The sequence below is a fragment of the Salmo salar genome, chromosome 05 (genome assembly GCF_965601325.2).
Source record: "Salmo salar chromosome 05, fSalSal1, whole genome shotgun sequence".
Taxonomy (NCBI): Eukaryota; Metazoa; Chordata; class Actinopteri; order Salmoniformes; family Salmonidae; genus Salmo; species Salmo salar.
The window spans coordinates 27724363-27742252 of record NC_138295.1 but is presented as its reverse complement, the minus strand read 5'-3'; the positions used below and the strand labels follow the sequence as shown (position 1 = coordinate 27742252).

General features: G+C 40.4%; 1 non-coding gene across 1 annotated transcript; it reads left to right on the top strand.

The window, feature by feature from the left end:
* Positions 1-15319: 15319 nt before the first annotated feature.
* On the top strand, positions 15320-15392 carry trnaa-ugc (transfer RNA alanine (anticodon UGC)). Its single transcript has one exon. It is a non-coding gene; the product is annotated as a tRNA-Ala (tRNA).
* The last annotated feature ends 2498 nt before the right edge of the window (positions 15393-17890 follow it).

Here is a 17890-nt window from a genome sequence, read left to right as displayed (position 1 = left end):
TCACACTACGAAATGCTACCAAATAAACCACAATTCATTCATAATACTGGTGAATACATAGTTTCACAGACATATTGTTGCATTGTTTTCTGGTTTGTGCAAAATCGTTAAGAATAATATAAAACCTGCCTGCACACCACCAAGGTGAATTGGTTTAGTCTTGACTCTTGGTTGACAGTGTTGGGGGATGGGTAATGTATTGATGCTCGAGTGCCAAATCAACACAAATGTCTTTCTATTTGTCTTTGTTATTTCTTTTTGATATTTATGAGTCAAATTTTTGTATTTATTTTTGTATTTATACAGTTTTAAATGTTATGATTATTTATTTGTGTTGTTCCAAATGTCTGAATAAAAATTACAGTAAGTGCAGAATGGCGCTGAAGGAGGGGTTCGCCCAGGGAGCCATACCAGCTAGAACCGCCACTGCATCCATGGCATTTTATCCCCTCTCAGATTCTTCAAACCACTGCATTCCAAACGGGCACAAAATGAATAAGTAAGATTTCATGTAAAGGATCTGCACACAAAAATGTCATCTCATCTCACAATGGACATTACATAATACTGATCAAATACTTCTGCGGAACGCTTTTCTTGTCAAACTTGTGAAGGCAACTTTCTATATTTCATATATGCGTTCAGCTTCTTTTATTTGTACGTTGAGCATGAGGCATGAAATTGGAAAAAAGACTGTACTTTAATAGAATAGCCTTGCTATGCTTCCTCGCACCTTAGCCAAGAGCTTTCAGATTAAAAAATGAATTCCTGTCAAAATGGTGTTATTCCTTTAAAACACGATAAACTCAAAATATGGGACAATGAAGTTAAAATGGAGCTACAATTCATTTCATGTTTAATGTTAATTTTAAGGCAAGTCAGTGTGTTTGCTAAATGAGTGCTTGGCAGGCTCAAAAGGATACCGGGCCCACATTCACAAAGCGTCACAGAGATAGGAGTGCTGATCTAGGATCAGGTCCCTCCTGTCCATGTAATCTTATTCATTATGATCTGAAAGGGAAAACTGATCCTAGATCAGCACTCTTACTCTGAGACGCTGATCTCTTGGAAATCAAACGATTGGACCTGATGAAAGAGCCTGGCATCAAACAATTTTGTTCAATCTTTCATGTACATGTAATGTGACAATACATCCAATTTATACTGAGGATGTTCAGGATGTTCTGATTGATGTACTACTTCTTGTGTATTTTTGCAGAAATGCCACCATTGGAAGATGGCAACCATATGATTGTATCATCCCATCATCTCTCTCTCTCCCTCCATCCCCTCTATTGACACAAGTCTCTCTACTCTCCAGTTGCCTAGATATCCTGTGCCATAAAGCACTTTGTTCACTGATTTAAAAAACCTCAAAGTCCGCCTTCATCATCAATGCTCAGACTGCCCAAAGTCAAAAGGAGGACAGTCTCAAGGTAAAATTTAGACAAGGCTTGTATTCAGATCCAGCGTCTTTGAACTTAAATGGCTACCTTGTTTCAAATGAAAGGTGGGTTATACGGATCAAAATATCCAAATGTCAAAGCTGAATAGTATATTGAAAAAGTGCAACAGCATCAACATTTGACAGCAGGGAGGTCATAGAGTTCAGATGTTATACTCTTTCACCGTATTACCTGTTCCATGCTATGAACTGGGTCTCACATCTTGTTAAATGGCCCATCGTTGTTGCTTACTGACCCACTCATTTACAAACTCATTGTTTAAACATCAGAACCATCTAGACGATGGAATCACCTGTATAAATTATAATGAAATACACTACATCACCAAAAGTATGTGGACACCTGCCTGTCGAACATCTCATTCCAAATTCATGGGCATTAATATGGAGTATTTCCCCCTTTGCTGCTATAACAGCTTCCACTCCTCTGGAAAGGCTTTCCACTAGATGTTGGAAAATTGCTGCGGGAGCTTGCTTCCATTCAGCCACGAGCATAAGTGAGATTGGGCACTGATGATGGCCGATTAGGCCTGGCTCGAAGTCAGCGTTTAAATGAATCCAAAGGTGTTTATGGAGTTGAGGTCAGGGCTCTGTGCAGGCCAGTCAAGTTCTTCCACACCGATCTCGATAAACCATTTCTGTATGGACTTCGCTTTGTGCATTGGGGCATTGTCATGCTGAAACAGGAAATTATCTTCCCCAAACTGTTGCCAAAAAGTTGAAGGCACAGAACCATCTAGAATGTCATTGTATGCTGTAGTATTAATATTTTCCTTCACTGGAACTTAGGGGCTTTGCCTGAACCATGAAAACAACCCCAGACCATTATTCCTCCTCCACCAAATTTTACAGTTGGCGCTATCTATTGGGGTTGCTTTTCCTGGCATCCGTCAAACCCAGATTCGTCTGTCGGACTGCCAGATAGTGAATGCTTTTCCACTGCTATAGAGTCAATGGCAGCAAGCTTTACACCACTCCAGCCGACGCTTGGCATTGCGCATGGTGATCTTAGGCTTGTGTGGGGCTGCTCGGCAATGGAAAACCGTTTCATGAAGCTCCCGACGAACAGTTATTGTGCTGACGTTGCTTCAAGAGGCAGTTTGGAACTCGGTAGTGAGTGTTGCATCTGAGGACAGATGATTTTTACCCGCTATGTGTTTCAGCACTCGGCGGTCCAGTTCTGTGAGTTTGTGTGGCCTACCGCTTCACGGCTGAACCGGTGTTGTCCCTAGACGTTTCCACTTCACAATAACAGCACAGTTGACAGTTGACCAGGGCAGCTCTAGCAGAGCAGAAATTTGACGATCTTGTTGGAAAGGTGGCATCCTATGACGGTACCACGTTGAAAGGCACTGAGCTCTTCAGTAAGGCCATTCTACTGCCAATGTTTGTCTATTGAGATTGCATGGCTGTGTGCTCGATTTTTATACCTGTCAGTAACAGGTGTGGCTGAAATAGCAGAATCCACAAATTTGAAGGGGTGTCCATATACTTTTGTATATATAGTGTACATGACTTCATACTGAACAAAAAAATTAACGCAAAAACTGAGTTACAGTTCATGTAAGGGAATCAGTCAATTTAAATGAATGTATTTGGCCTTAATCTATGGATTTCACTGGACAGGGGCGCAGCCATGGGTAGTCCTGGGGGGAGCCAGGCCCAGCCAAGCAGAATGAGATTTTCGCCACAAAAGTGTATTATTACAGACAGAAATACTCCTCCTCCAAAATTTGAGAGAAATACGTTTTTTGTGCCTGAAAACAAATTCTGGGATGTTTTATTTCAACTCATGAAACATGGGACCAGCACTTTACATGTTGCATTTATATTTTTGTACGGTATATTTAACATAATACAATTTTTTCATACATTCCTTGACAATAATAATAATATCAATACATTTGCCACACTTTCAAAAAATGTGTTTTCACTTAGTCATTATTGGGCAGTGTGTGTAGATAGGTAAGAAAAAAATTATCAGGTTGTAACGCAACAAAATGTGGAATAAGTCAAGGGGTATGAATACTTTCTGAAGGCACCACGTTAAGCCTTTTGACAGTTACAGATATGAAATGAAAACAGACTGCACCTGGTAAACGACATATCCAATTAATACAACTAGAGGCATGGATTTCTTGGGAGGACACCGCAACCAATTTGTTTTGTTGGAAGTTGTCAAAACTGATGGGTTTTGGGGGCGGTTATTGTTGAAACAGGAAATTGAAGTTTCATGTTTTTATCTTAATGAGGCGATGGTCTGAAAAATGTTTATCAGATAAGATAAGTCCTGTATTGTCCCCAAGGGGAAGGTTAAATTGGAGACACATGATTGCTTTAATACAGCACTATTTCCTTAGTTTATGTAACCTAAGACCTTGATGCAATAACAAGAAAATAACAGACTTCCAACCTAGAGTGAGTGGAGTGAGTGGCTGTTATTTTCTGCAATATGTGACATCAACAGTAAGTGTTTCATCCTCACCATAGGTAATGGCATTCCTCTTCACCATTGGTAATGGCATTCGTCCTCACCATAGCTAATGGCATTCCTCCTCACCATAGCTAATGGCATTCCTACTCACCATAGGTAATGGCATTACTCCTCACCATAGGTAATGGCCCATAAAGTGGAGAATGTTTCCCTCTTGAAATAAGTTTCCATCGATGAAACTTCACAGTGGGCAAAATCAAGAGTTTCTTGAAGGTCATTTGAGGGGAATATTTCCATTAGATGGAACATAAAGTATTAGATGAGTCTGGGAGAAGATTTAAATTAATTATTTATTTATGTTCTCTGTAATACTATTAGCCACCTAGCAATTTTATGTAGTTGGCTTTAGCTAGCCCAGATAAGTTCCCATTCTCCCAACTTCATAACTCGCTACCAAAAAGCCATTTCAGGCTATCAATCAAGTTAGAGTAGCTAGCTTGTCTAACTAACTTAGCTGGCATGCCTGCTGGCAAGGTTGGTAGACTTTAGAAAAGCAAGCAATAAGTTAATGTCATGAATAAGACTCACGTTCCTTTCGATCTTTTACCCAGATTTTAGCAGAGATGTAGAGATTTTGGGGGTGCATGATGTTCTTGGCTCCGTCTGTGACTTGATTCCTTCTTTTATGGCCAAAGATGTTATAGATCACACTATTCCTTAATTTCTTCCAAATCTATTTCATACTGTATATGTATTTTATGGCCAGATGCTGGGCAAAAGTACGCCAGGATACTTCTCCACCTTGGAGAAGAGAAGCTCTTTGAAGATCAGTTCGCGTATTCCATTTGCAGCATGCAGAGAGCTTTCTGAGATCTTAGCATACTTTCATGTTGTCTTATCCACCTCCAGAAGTGCCATACATCCCCAAACCTCCCAGTTTTCAGATGAAGTTTGAAAGAGACAGTTTGAAAGAAACAGCACAAATCAACCTACATAATATGCCATTTACAGTTGAAGTCGGAAGAACATACACTTAGGTTGGAGTCATTAAAACTCGTTTTTCAACCACTCCACACATTTCTTGTTAACAAACTATAGTTTTGGCAAGTCGGTTAGGACATCTACTTTGTGCATTACACAAGTAATTTTTCCAACAATTGTTTACAGACAGATTATTTCATTTATAATCCATTGTATCACAATTACAGTGGGTCAGAAGTTTACATACACTAAGTTGACTGTGCCTTTAAACAACTTGGAAAATTACAGAAAATGATGTCATGGCTTTAGAAGATTCTGATAGGCTAATTGACATCATTTCAGTCAATTGGAGGTGTACCTGTGGATGTATTTCAAGGCCTACCTTCAAACTCAGGGCCTCTTTGCTTGACATCATGGGAAAATCAAAAGAAATCAGCCAAGACCTCAGAAAACAAATTGTAGACCTCCACAAGTCTGGTTCATCCTTGGGAGCAATTTCCAAACACCTGAAGGTACCACGTTCAACTGTACAAACAAGAGTACGCAAGTATAAACACCATGGGACCACGCAGCCGTCATACCGCTCAGGAAGGAGACACGTTCTGTCTCCTAGAGACGAATGTACTTTGGTGCGAAAAGTGCAAATCAATCCCAGAACAACAGCAAAGGACCTTGTGAAGATGCTGGAGGAAACATGTACAAAAGTATCTATATCCACCGTAAAACGAGTCCTATATCGACATAACCTGAAAGGCCGCTTAGCGAGGAAGAAGCCACTGCTCCAAAACCGCCATAAAAAAGCCAGACTACGGTTTTGCAACTGCACATGGGGACAAAGATCGTGCTTTTTCGTCTGATGAAACAAAAATATAACTGTTTGGCCATAAAGGCCAACGTTGTATTTGGAGGAAAAATGGGGAGGCTTGCAAGCCGAAGAACACCATTCCAACCATGAAGCACAGGGGTGGCAGCATCATGTTGTGGGGGTGCTTTGCTGCAGGAGGGACTGGTGCACTTCACAAAATAGATGGCATCATGAGGCAGGAAAATTATGTGGATATATTGAAGCAACATCTCAAGACATCAGTCAGGAAGTTAAAGCTTGGTCGCAAAGCGGTCTTCCAAATGGACAATGACCCCAAGCACACTTCCAAAGATGTGGCAAAATGGCTTAAGGACAACAAAGTCAAGGTATTGGAGTGGCCATCACAAAGCCCTGACCTCAATAGAAAATGTGTGGGCAGAACTGAAAAAGCGTGTGCGAGCAAGGAGACCTACAAACAAGGCTCAGTTACACCAGCTTTGTCAGGAGGAATGTGCCAGCATTCACCCAACTTATTGTGGGAAGCTTGTGGACGCCTACTCGAAACGTTTGACCCAAGTTAAACAATTTAAAGGCAATGCCACCAAATACTAATTGAGTGTATGTAAACTTCTGACCCATTGGGAATGGGATGAAAGCTTTAATCAGTCATTCTCTCTGCTATTATTCTGACATTTCACATTCTTACAATAAAGTGGAGAACCTAACTGACCTAAGACAGGGAATTTTTCCTAGGATTAAATGTCAGGAATTGTGAAAAACTGAGTTTAAATGTATTTGGCTAAGGTGTATGTAAACTTCCGACTTCAACTGTATTTAATAGCAGTACAACCTCAATTCCCAGCCAGCTTGGCACATGATTCCTATTAAAGTCAACTTAGTAATTGGAACACATTTCAATTCAAATGAGCCCAATGAGCCCAACTCTTGACACTCTTGAAATTATACATTAGTGAACAATTATGTGTTTTTTTACTGGAAATCTAATAAGCGAGTAATCTCTCCCTCTGTATGGGAAGTCCAAACACTGGCTAATTCATGCATTCTGTGTAATGCCTTGCCATTCCAATGGCAACTCATTAGAATACTGCCTGATGAGCCAGCCTCGCTGGAGCCATGGTCACAGAAGATTGCATCATGGCTGGTCTGCATTCCTAAGAGACCTTGCTCTCTCCATCTCCCATCTCAGGGCCTCTTCCAATGCATGCTGGGCTGCAGTTAGCTGTTAGGCAGTTTGGCTGATACCCTTCAGATGCACTCTCAAATCATGCATTGAAGTCAGTGGGGGATATTTGTGTGAAATTGGAGTTGGGATTCATATCTTCTGTTTAGATTGGTCCCTCGTGACCAACAAATGTTTGATATCATTGACAGCTTTACTTCAAGTATTTCTATGGAGAAAGATGTCTGGTGTAAGGACTTGTAGTGGTATTTTATAGTCAAGTATTTCCAATGGTAAGATTACAAGCAACGTACATATTTTCCTGTACATAACATTTCAAAATAGTGCAAATAATTTTCTCATATCCCAGGCCCTGTACAGCAAGGCATAGCTCAATAGGGCTGTATGCATGTATTTCAAACAAACCAGCACCAGGTTTACCATTCATTGAATATCTTATTGAAATACTGTATGTCTACTGACAACAACAAACATGTGATTTGTTATTGGTTCTAGGGATTCCTGCGATTTATGTATATAATGATATCAATTCATTCAGCAAGAACATCCAGGATATTTATGACTCATACATGCCATTTTCTCTTTTCAATTGTTGATGATTTACATCAAATTATGCACATGAAATGATTTACATGGATTGGCTTTGAGTAAGTTCCAACTTGAGGCAAATCTCTCAACTCTCCTTATAGCAAATTAGTTTTGTCCTTATCTCTCGCAGTGGACACACTAATCGAGCATCTGACCAAATTGAGCAAGATTTTTCTTCCTCGTTTTCTCCCTATACCAGGCCTGCAGACCAATTTCACAAAAATAAAATGTATACAAATAAAATATATGCTGAACAAAAATACAGTATAAACACAACATGTAAAGTGTTGGTTCCATGTTTCATAAGCTGAAATAAAAGATTCCAGAAATGTTTCATACGAACAAAAAGGAAACTCTAAAATGTGCAGTTTTTTCACACCACACAATGCCACAGATGTCTCAAGTTTTGAGGGAGCGTGCAACTGGCATGCTAAGAGAATTTGGCAGTCCGTCCAACCGGCCTCACAAACGCAGACCACGTGTAACCATGCCAGCCCAGGACCTCTACATCCAGCTTCTTCACCTGCAGGATCGTCTGAGACCAGCCACCCAGACAGCTGATGAAACTGAGTGTCACGTCCTGACCAGTAAAGGGGTTATTTGTTATTGTAGTTTGGTCAGGGCGTCGCAGGGGGTGTTTTTCTGTGTGTTTTGGGGTTGCATTCTATGTCCTTTTTTCAATGTTTTTGTATTTCTTTGTTTTGGCCTGGTATGGCTCTCAATCAGGGACAGCTGTACATCGTTGTCGCTGATTGGGAGCCATAATTAGGTAGCCTGTTTTCCTTGGGGTTTTGTGGGTGGTTAATTTCTGTTTAGTGTTGTTACCTGACAGAACTGTTTTGGCTGTCGTTCATTTCTTGTTTTGTTTAATGTGTTCCATTAAAATATTATGATGAGCACTAACCATGCTGCGCCTTGGTCTACTCTTTCAGACGGCCGTAACACTGAGGATTATTTCTGTCTTTAATAAAGTACTTTTGTTGGGAAAATCTCATTCTTATTGGCTGGGCCTGGATCCCCAGTGGGTGGCCATATGCCCTCCCCTGCCCAGTCATGGGAAATCCATAGATTAGGGCCTACTTAATTTATTACAATTGACTGATTTCCTTATATGAACTGTAACTCAGTAATATCGATGAAATTGTTGCATGTTGTGTTTGTATTTTTGTTCAGTATATAGTTGTGGCCAAAAGTTTTGAGAATGACACAAATATTAATTTTCACAAAGTCTGCTGCCTCAGTGTCTTTAGATATTTTTGTCAGATGTTACTATGGAATACTGAAGTATAATTACAAGCATAAGTGTCAAAGGCTTTTATTGACAATTACATGAAGTTGATGCAAAGAGTCAATATTTGCAGTGTTGACCCTTCTTTTTCAAGACCTCTGCAATCCGCCCTGGCATGCTGTCAATTCACTTCTGGGCCACATCCTGACTGATGGCAGCCCATTCTTGCATAGTCAGAATTTGTGGGTTTTTGTTTGTCCACCCGCCTCTTGAGGATTGACCACAAGTTCTCAATGGGATTAAGGTCTGGGGAGTTTCCTGGCCACGGCCCAAAAATATCGATGTTTTGTTCCCCGAGCCACTTAGTTATCACTTTTGCCTTATGGCATGGTGCTCCATCATGCTGGAAAAGGCATTGTTCGTCACCAAACTGTTCCTGCATGGTTGGGAGAAGTTGCTGTCTGAGGATGTTTTTGTACCATTCTTTATTCATGGCTGTGTTCTTAGGCAAAATTGTGAGTGAGCCCACTCCCTTGGCTGAGAAGCAACCCCACACATGAATGGTCTCAGGATGCTTTACTGTTGGCATGACACAGGACTGATGGTAGCGCTCACCTTGTCTTCTCCGGACAAGCTTTTTTCCAGATGTCCCAAACAATCGTAAAGGGGATTTATCAGAGAAAATGACTTTACCCCAGTCCTCAGCAGTCCAATCGCTGTACCTATTGCAGAATATCAGTCTGTCCCTGATGTTTTTCCTGGAGAGAAGTGGCTTCTTTGCTGCCCTTCTTGACACCAGGCCATCCTCCAAAAGTCTTTGCCTCACTATGCGTGCAGATGCACTCATACCTGCCTGCTGCCATTCCTGTGCAAGCTATGTACTGGTGGTGCCCCGATCCCGCAGCTGAATCAACTTTATGAGATGGTCCTGGCGCTTGCTGGACTTTCTTGGGCGCCCTGAAGCCCTCTTCCACAACAATTGAACCGCTCTCCTTGAAGTTCTTGATGATCTGATAAATGGTTGATTTAGGTGCAATCTTACTGACAGCAATATCCTTGCCTGTGAAGCCCTTTTTGTGCAAAGCAATGATGACGGCACGTGTTTTCTTGCAGGTAACCATGGATGACAGAGGAAGAACAATGATTCCAAGCACCACCCACCTTTTGAAGTTTCCAGTCTGTTATTCGAACTCAATCAGCATGACAGAGTGATCTCCAGCCTTGTCCTCGTCAACACTTACACCTGTGTTAACGAGAGACTCACTGACATGATGTCAGCTGGTCCTTTTGTGCCAGGGCTGAAATGCAGTGGAAATGTTTTTTGGGGGGATTCAGTTCATTTGCATAGCAAAGAGGGACTTTGCAATTAATTGAAATTCATCTGATCACTCTTCATAACATTCTGGAATATATGCAAATTGCCATCATACAAACTGAGGCAGCAGACTTTGTGAAAATTAATATTTGTGTCATTCTCAAAACTTTTGGCCACGACTGTACAGTACCAGTCAAACGTTTGGACACAACTACTCATTCAAAGGGTTTTTCTTTATTTTTTACTATTTCCTACATTGTAGAATAATAGTGAAGACATGAAAACTATGAAATAACACATATAGAATCATGTAGTAACCCAAAAAGTGTTAAACATATCAATATATATTTCAGCCACCCTTTGCCTTGATGACAGCTTTGCACACTCTTGGTATTCTCTCAACCGGCTTCATGAGGTAGTCACCTGGAATGCATTTAAATTTACTGGAATTTCTTTCCTTCTTAATCCGTTTGAGCTAATTAGTTATGTTGTGACAAGGTAGGGGTGGTATACAGAAGATAGCCCTATATGGTAAAAGACCAAGTCCATATTATGTCAAGAACAGCTCAAATAAGCAAAGAGAAATGACATGAAGGTCAGTCAATCTGGAAAATTTCAAGAACTTTTAAAGTTTCTTAAAGTGCAGTCGCAAAAACCATCAAACGTTATGATGAAACTGGCTCTCATGAGGACCACCACAAGAAAGGAAGACCCAGAGTTACCTCTGCTGCAGAGGATAAGTTGAATAGACTTAACTGCAGCAAAGAATGCAGCCCAAATAAATGCTTCACCGAGTTCAAGTAACAGACACATCACTATCAACTGTTCAGAGGAGACTGAGTGAATCAGGCCTTCATGGTCGAATTGCTCCAAAGAAACCACTACTAAAGGACACCAATAAGAAGAAGAGACTTGCTTGGGCCAAGAAACACGAGCAATTGACATTTGACCGGTGGAAATCTGTCCTTGCTGTGATGACTCCAAATTTGAGATTATTGGTTCCAACCGCCGTGTGAGATGCAGAGTAGATAAACGGATGATCTCTGCATGTGTGGTTCCCACCATGAAGCATGGTGGAGGAGGTGTGACGGTGCTTTGCTGGTGACACTGTCTGTGATCTATTTAGAATTCAAGGCACACTTAACCAGCATGGCTACCACAGCATTCTGCAGCGATATGCCATCCCATCTGGTTTGCGCTTAGAGGAACTATCATTGGTTTTTCAAAAGGACAATGACACGACACATCTCCAGGCTGTGTAAGGGCTATTTGACCAAGAAGGTGAGTGATGGAGTACTGCATCAGATGACCTGGCATCCACAATCCCCCGACTTCAACCCAATTGAGATGGTTTGGGATGAGTTGGATCGCAGAGTGAAGGAAAAGCAGCCAACAAGTGCTCAGCATATGTGGGAACTCCTTCAAGACTGTTGGAAAATCATTCCAGGTGAAGCTGGTTGAGAGAATGCCAAGAGTGTGCAAAGCTGTCATCAAGGCAAAGGCCGGCTACTTTGAAGAATCAAAAATCTTAAATATATTCGGATTTGTTTAACACTGTTTTGGTTACTACATGATTCCCTGTGTGTTGTTTCATATTTTTGATGTCTTCACTATTATTCTACAATGTAGAAAAGAGTAAAAATAAATAAAAACCCTTGAATCAGTAGGTGTGTCCAAACTTCTGACTGGTACTGTATATATAATTTTGGGGAGAATTCAGTTTGGGTCTCAACTTACTGTTGAGAGTTAGAATAATAAAATACAGACGGTGCAATTTCTAAATGTGGTTCTGCATCTGAAGTCACTCAATTAGCCCATGTCAGCCCCAAAATGTTGGTAAATAGGTCTAGTGGCCAGCTATCTAAAATTGTAGTAAGCAGGGTGTGGCCCATTGATCATCAGTTATCATATCAAAAACTGCAAATATTTGCCTCCTATGGAAGAAAGTATAGAATTGTAGGAAATTTGCTCTTAAACTGTAAATTTTTCTCTCTGCCCCATGGCAAAATTAATAGAATTGCAGGAAATGAACTTATATATGTTTTTATATTCACTGTCACGAGAGGGGCCTCTAAAATGTTTTGCTTGAGGGGGAGGGCAGGTATGGATGCGGCCCTTCATGATGAATTCTGCTTTTTTGTAGCCCCCACCCCCATCAAAGTTGCCGATCCCTGCTCTATACTGCTGGTTTAATAGAAAAGCCAATCCTTGGTTCTGCCAAGCTTTCAACTAGATGCCAGACAACAGTTGGTCCTGTACTGCATCACAGTCAAGGTCATCATGGTTAGTTTACATAATGCCACAACGATGCACTTACTGTATCTATCAAAATAGACATTGTGGGAAATTGAATAGGCTGATTTATACAATTTACTGTAATAACAAGGTAGAAAGTGGAGGGTATATCCCAGTCCATTAGCCAACAATGTATGTGGAGGACTGAGCAGCCAACATACATTCACAGCTTCACCTCTTTGCAGGTATAGAGATAGGCTATTTAACCATCTCGTTGCGGCGCGGTAGAGGGGAAAAATGCATCCTCCCCAACAACCTTGGGAGGGCTATGGACGCTATCAGCGCTAAAGTGGAAAAGACGGTCAACCTTCAAACTTTTTAGATCTGCGTAGCAAGGGTGAAATAAGGAAGGTGAACCTGAACACAAACAAGAACACTGAACCACTCAACTTGAGTTGCAATTACAATGACCCAACAGGACACATTATGCAACCGCTAAAAGAAGAGGCACAAGCTTGGGGAGGATACTCAGGAATGGAGGGTGCTGGGGGGCCTGTACCTCTATAAATGGGGAGAGAAGAGGTGTATTGTATTAAAAGGAGTGAAAGGGCTGGAGATTGGCTGCTGCGTGGGGACATCTATATTCCGTAATAGCCCACATGTCACATTTCCGATACACATATACACCTCCGCCGAGAGAGCTAAGACAGGGAGAAACACTTTTACCATGGATCTGTTTGTACTCCAGCAACATGGCCATATGGGGTCCATAGGGGTGGGTAATGAGATGAAGAGAGGAGCCAATGTGCTCCAATCCACATAGTATCCTTTAAAGGAAAGCCGCCAACAGTGATGGAAGCTAGTTATGGTACATACAGTACAGGACTGGAACAGTGATGGTAGCTAGTTATGGTACATACAGTACAGGACTGGAACAGTGATGGTAGCTAGTTATAGTACATACAGTACAGGACTGGAACAGTGATGGTAGCTAGTTATAGTACATACAGTAGAGGACTGGAACAGTGATGGTAGCTAATTATAGTACATACAGTACAGGACTGGAACAGTGATGGTAGCTAGTTATAGTACATACAGTACAGGAACAGTGATAGTAGCTAGTTATAGTACATACAGTAGAGGACTGGAACAGTGATGGTAGCTAGTTATGGTACATACAGTACAGGACTGGAACAGTGATGGTAGCTAGTTATAGTACATACAGTACAGGACTGGAACAGTGATGGTAGCTAGTTATAGTACATACAGTACAGGACTGGAACAGTGATGGTAGCTAGTTATGGTACATACAGTACAGGACTGGAACAGTGATGGTAGCTAGTTATAGTACATACAGTACAGGACTGGAACAGTGATGGTAGCTAGTTATAGTACATACAGTACAGGACTGGAACAGTGATGGTAGCTAATTATGGTACATACAGTACAGGACTGGAACAGTGATGGTAGCTAGTTATGGTACTTACAGTAGAAGACTGGAACAGTGATGGTAGCTAGTTATAGTACATGCAAGGTGAGAGTACCATGGCATGGCAACATAATGACCCCTCACCTCCAACTTCTACATCAACACACGCAGTGTATCATATTGGAGGGCCTCAGGGGGAGATATAACATAGATGTTCCTATACATAATAGTTGTTGACAAAACACAGTGTAGGTAGGGCTTACAACTGTGTTCAATCAATACACTCAACAAGGTATACCGGAGGGTCTTACCTGAAGCATTGACAAGTACATGTCCTGGCAGCACTTACAAAGCTACTGTTGGAAGTAAATATAGGGTTAGAACAACCAATGTGTCATTTATGTGTGTGGATGTATGGATTGGCAGTGACATTACATTTACATTTAAGTCATTTAGCAGACGCTCTTATCCAGAGCGACTTACAAATTGGTGCATTCACCTTATAATATCCAGTGGAACAACCACTTACAATAGTGGTTAGTTACATAACATTGTATGCTACTGTCAATTCAGTTTTGAGAGGCAATAAAAGTTAGGTGGGCACTGGTAGGTGGGCATGTGTTGCTATTCTACGGTTTAGCTCTATGCCAGGTGGCTTGGGGTTATACTGTACATGTATATTTAGTCCAACTGTCAGTTGTTAATCACATATTTCTTATTGGTAAATCATGATTATGTCCAAAGTTCTTGGAAATGGGTCAAATTAGTTATGAAGACGTCATCCCCATTTAAAACATGTCCGTTTTTTTCTCCTCGCAGACATTTTTTTTGACAATGACCGCAGTTTATCATGGAAGATAAGCTGTAAATATATTTGAAGGTACAATGACATAAGAAAGAATAAGAAAGCAGGAAAATTGCTTGAAATGACCATTCTCATACTTCACCATTAATTGTATGGAAAGATGGGATTTCTATATCAACGAGGAACATACTGTAGACTGAATATTTTATCTCACGATGATAGGTTTCCATCCAATAGGCGACAGATTTTCATGAGAAAATTCTACAATATGTGCATTTTCCCACCTGTGGTGTGTTTCAACCGTCTGACTTGTTGCAGATTAAATATCGGTGTGTGTTGACGTAGTTCTCATAAAATAATATTTTTTGCTTAAATGTTCATGTACCGAATGAAAATCTAAAGTTCAATGTGTTTCCATTCCATTTTCAACTCAACCAATAGTTTTGTCACAAAAACTGTTGCGTTAAATAGCACATGTGCCTTCTCTGGTCTCAGCACCTGGTCTCTAGCCCAGGGGTTCTCAAACTGGCCACGGAGGTATTGCAGGGTCCACAGCCTGATCTCAAAATATTGACATATACTATTAAAAGAAAATACATTACATTTGTATTTCTTTATTTATTAACAACCACAGATTTAATGCATTTTGGCCAAGGGAACCGTGGAATAAGTTTAAAGCATAGAAAACAACACAATGTAATATTATTAATCTACAAATTATGTTCTTAAAGGGGAACTGCACTTGCTGATTTGGCAAAAAAGTTGGGTTTGCTCCTTTAGCCAAATGTGAGTTGTCTTGGGGTTGTGGTTTAATGTGGGTGTTTCTTGGGTGTGTCCCTGTAGCTCAGTTGGTAGAGCATGGTGTTTGCAACGCCAGGGTTGTGGGTTCGATTCCCACGGGGGGCCAGCACAGAAAAAAAAAAAAAATGTATGAAATGAAATGTATGCATTCACTACTGTAAGTTGCTCTGGATAAGAGCGTCTGCTAAATGACTAAAATGAATTGAAATAATTAACCACGAAGACACCCATCTGTCAGAACCCATCTGTTACCCCCACTCAATCACAAGAAAAAAAAGTTCAGTAACTACAGGCAGATGTATGGTGAGATGCCAGAGGAAGCTTTAAATAGGTCAGTAGCCTACAGAGTAATATGACAATAATACAATTACAGAAGTGATGCACAGGGCCAGTATTCATACCCCTTGACTTATTCCACATTTTGATGTCTTACAGCCTGAATTCAAAATGTAAAAATAATAATAATAATGTCTCACCCATCTACACACAATACCCCATAATGACTAAGTGAAAACAAACTTTTTGATTTTTTTTGCAAATGTATAGAAAATTAAATACAGAAATATCTCATTTACATAAGTATTCACACCCTGAGTCAATACGTTAAAATCTATTTTTTTTAAAGATTACAGCTGTGAGGCTTTCTGGGCAGTCTTTAAGAGCTTTGCACACCAGGATTGTACAATATTTGCCTCTGCTTAGCTCTATTCCGTTAATTTTTTCCCCCAAAAAAACTCCCAGGTCCTTGCCGATGACAATCATACCCATAACACCACCATGCTTGAAAATATGAAGAGCGGTATTCAGTGATGTATTGGATTTGCCCCAAATATAACATTTTGTATTCAGGACATAAAGTACATTTTTTATTTTAAAAAATTGCAGTTTTACTTTATGCATGTTTTGGAATATGTATTAGTATTGTGGAGTAACCACAATGTTGTTGATCCATCCTCTGTTTTCTCCTATCACAGCCATTAAACTCTAACTGTTTTAAAATCATTGGCCTCATGGTGAAATCCCTGAGCAGTTTCCTTCCTCTCCGGCAACTGAGTTAGGAAGGATTCTGTCACGTCCTGACCATCGAAAGATGTTATTTTCTATGGTAGAGTAGGTCAGGGCGTGACAGTTTTTTTTAATGTTTTCTATTTCTATGTTGTCAGGGTCTAGTTTTGTATTTCTATGTTGGGGTTTTGTTTGGGATGATCTCCAATTAGAGGCAGCTGGTCCTCGTTGTCTCTAATTGGAGATCATACTTAAGTAGGGTTTTTTTCCACCTGGGTTTGTGGGAGATTGTTTTTTGAGTAGTGTATGTTTCAACTCAGCGTCACTGTTTGTTTTGTTCTTTAGGTTATGTATCGCATAGTTTCACAGTGTAAATAAAATATGGAATGACACACACGCTGCACTTTGGTCCGCTTCTCCTTACGACATCCGCGACAGATTCCTGTATCTTTGTAGTGACTCGGTGTATTGATACACCAACAAAGTGTAATGAATTAAATTCACCACGCTCAAAGGGATATTCAATGTCTGTTTTTTTTCAACCCATCTACCAATAGGTATTGGAAAACATTGGAAAACCTCCCTGGTCTTTGTGGTTGAATCTGTGATTGAAATTCACTGCTCAACTGAGATACTTACAGATAATTATATGTGTGGTGTACAGAGACGAGGTAGTCATTAAAAAATAATGTTAAACACTATTATTGCACGCAGAGTTCCACGTTGACATTATGGGGTGTTGTGTGTAGGCCAGTGACACAACGTCTCAATTTAATGCATTTTACAATCAGGCTTTAAGTCAAGGGTTGTGAATACATTCTGAAGGCACTGTAGATATTCTAAACTAAGTAATCTTTTCAAATGTAGTAACAGGTCCATGTAGAATAAACAACCCTTTACATAATATCATAGAATCAGTGTTCTGCTAATATAAACAACGTGCAAATATTACACTTGTCCTTCACCTTCCATTGTCATTCCCAGCTGATACAGATACTGTGCCTATCTGCATTTTGTCTGCTCGTAATGGGGCTACCTTGGCAAACATGTCAAAGTGGTCATACCTTCCTGAGTTCCCTGATCCTGGTGCAGAATAGACAGGTTTCTCCCTTCACATATTGACTGATACCATTCAATTCAATAATTAAAATAAGACAAAAGTACAATTTGTCTAGTAAAAATGTTATGCCTAGTGCCGGGTCTCTCTACATTTAGAGACATCAGTATCAAGCCCATTGGCCCACATTATCTTGCAAGTCTCCATGTGCTGGCTCCATACATGTTTCTGTGAACACTTACACATAGTCACTGTTCTACTACCAATGGTAGTTAGGATAGTTAATATCTGACACACGAAAATATACTATGTTGAGGTTTGAACAGGTCAGATAAAACCTACCCAATTATAGTCTCCCCATCAAATGACTGATGCTGGCGTCTGGCAAAAGCATATCCAGTCCTCTCCATCTGTAAATGTTTGTAAAATGTAATGATATCATAAAATCGCCAGGATAAAAAGACACATTGCTGCTGAACCAACCTTCGTTATAGTAGGCCTAAGGGAGAGCTTGGGTTTTGAACATACCCAGCTAGCAATG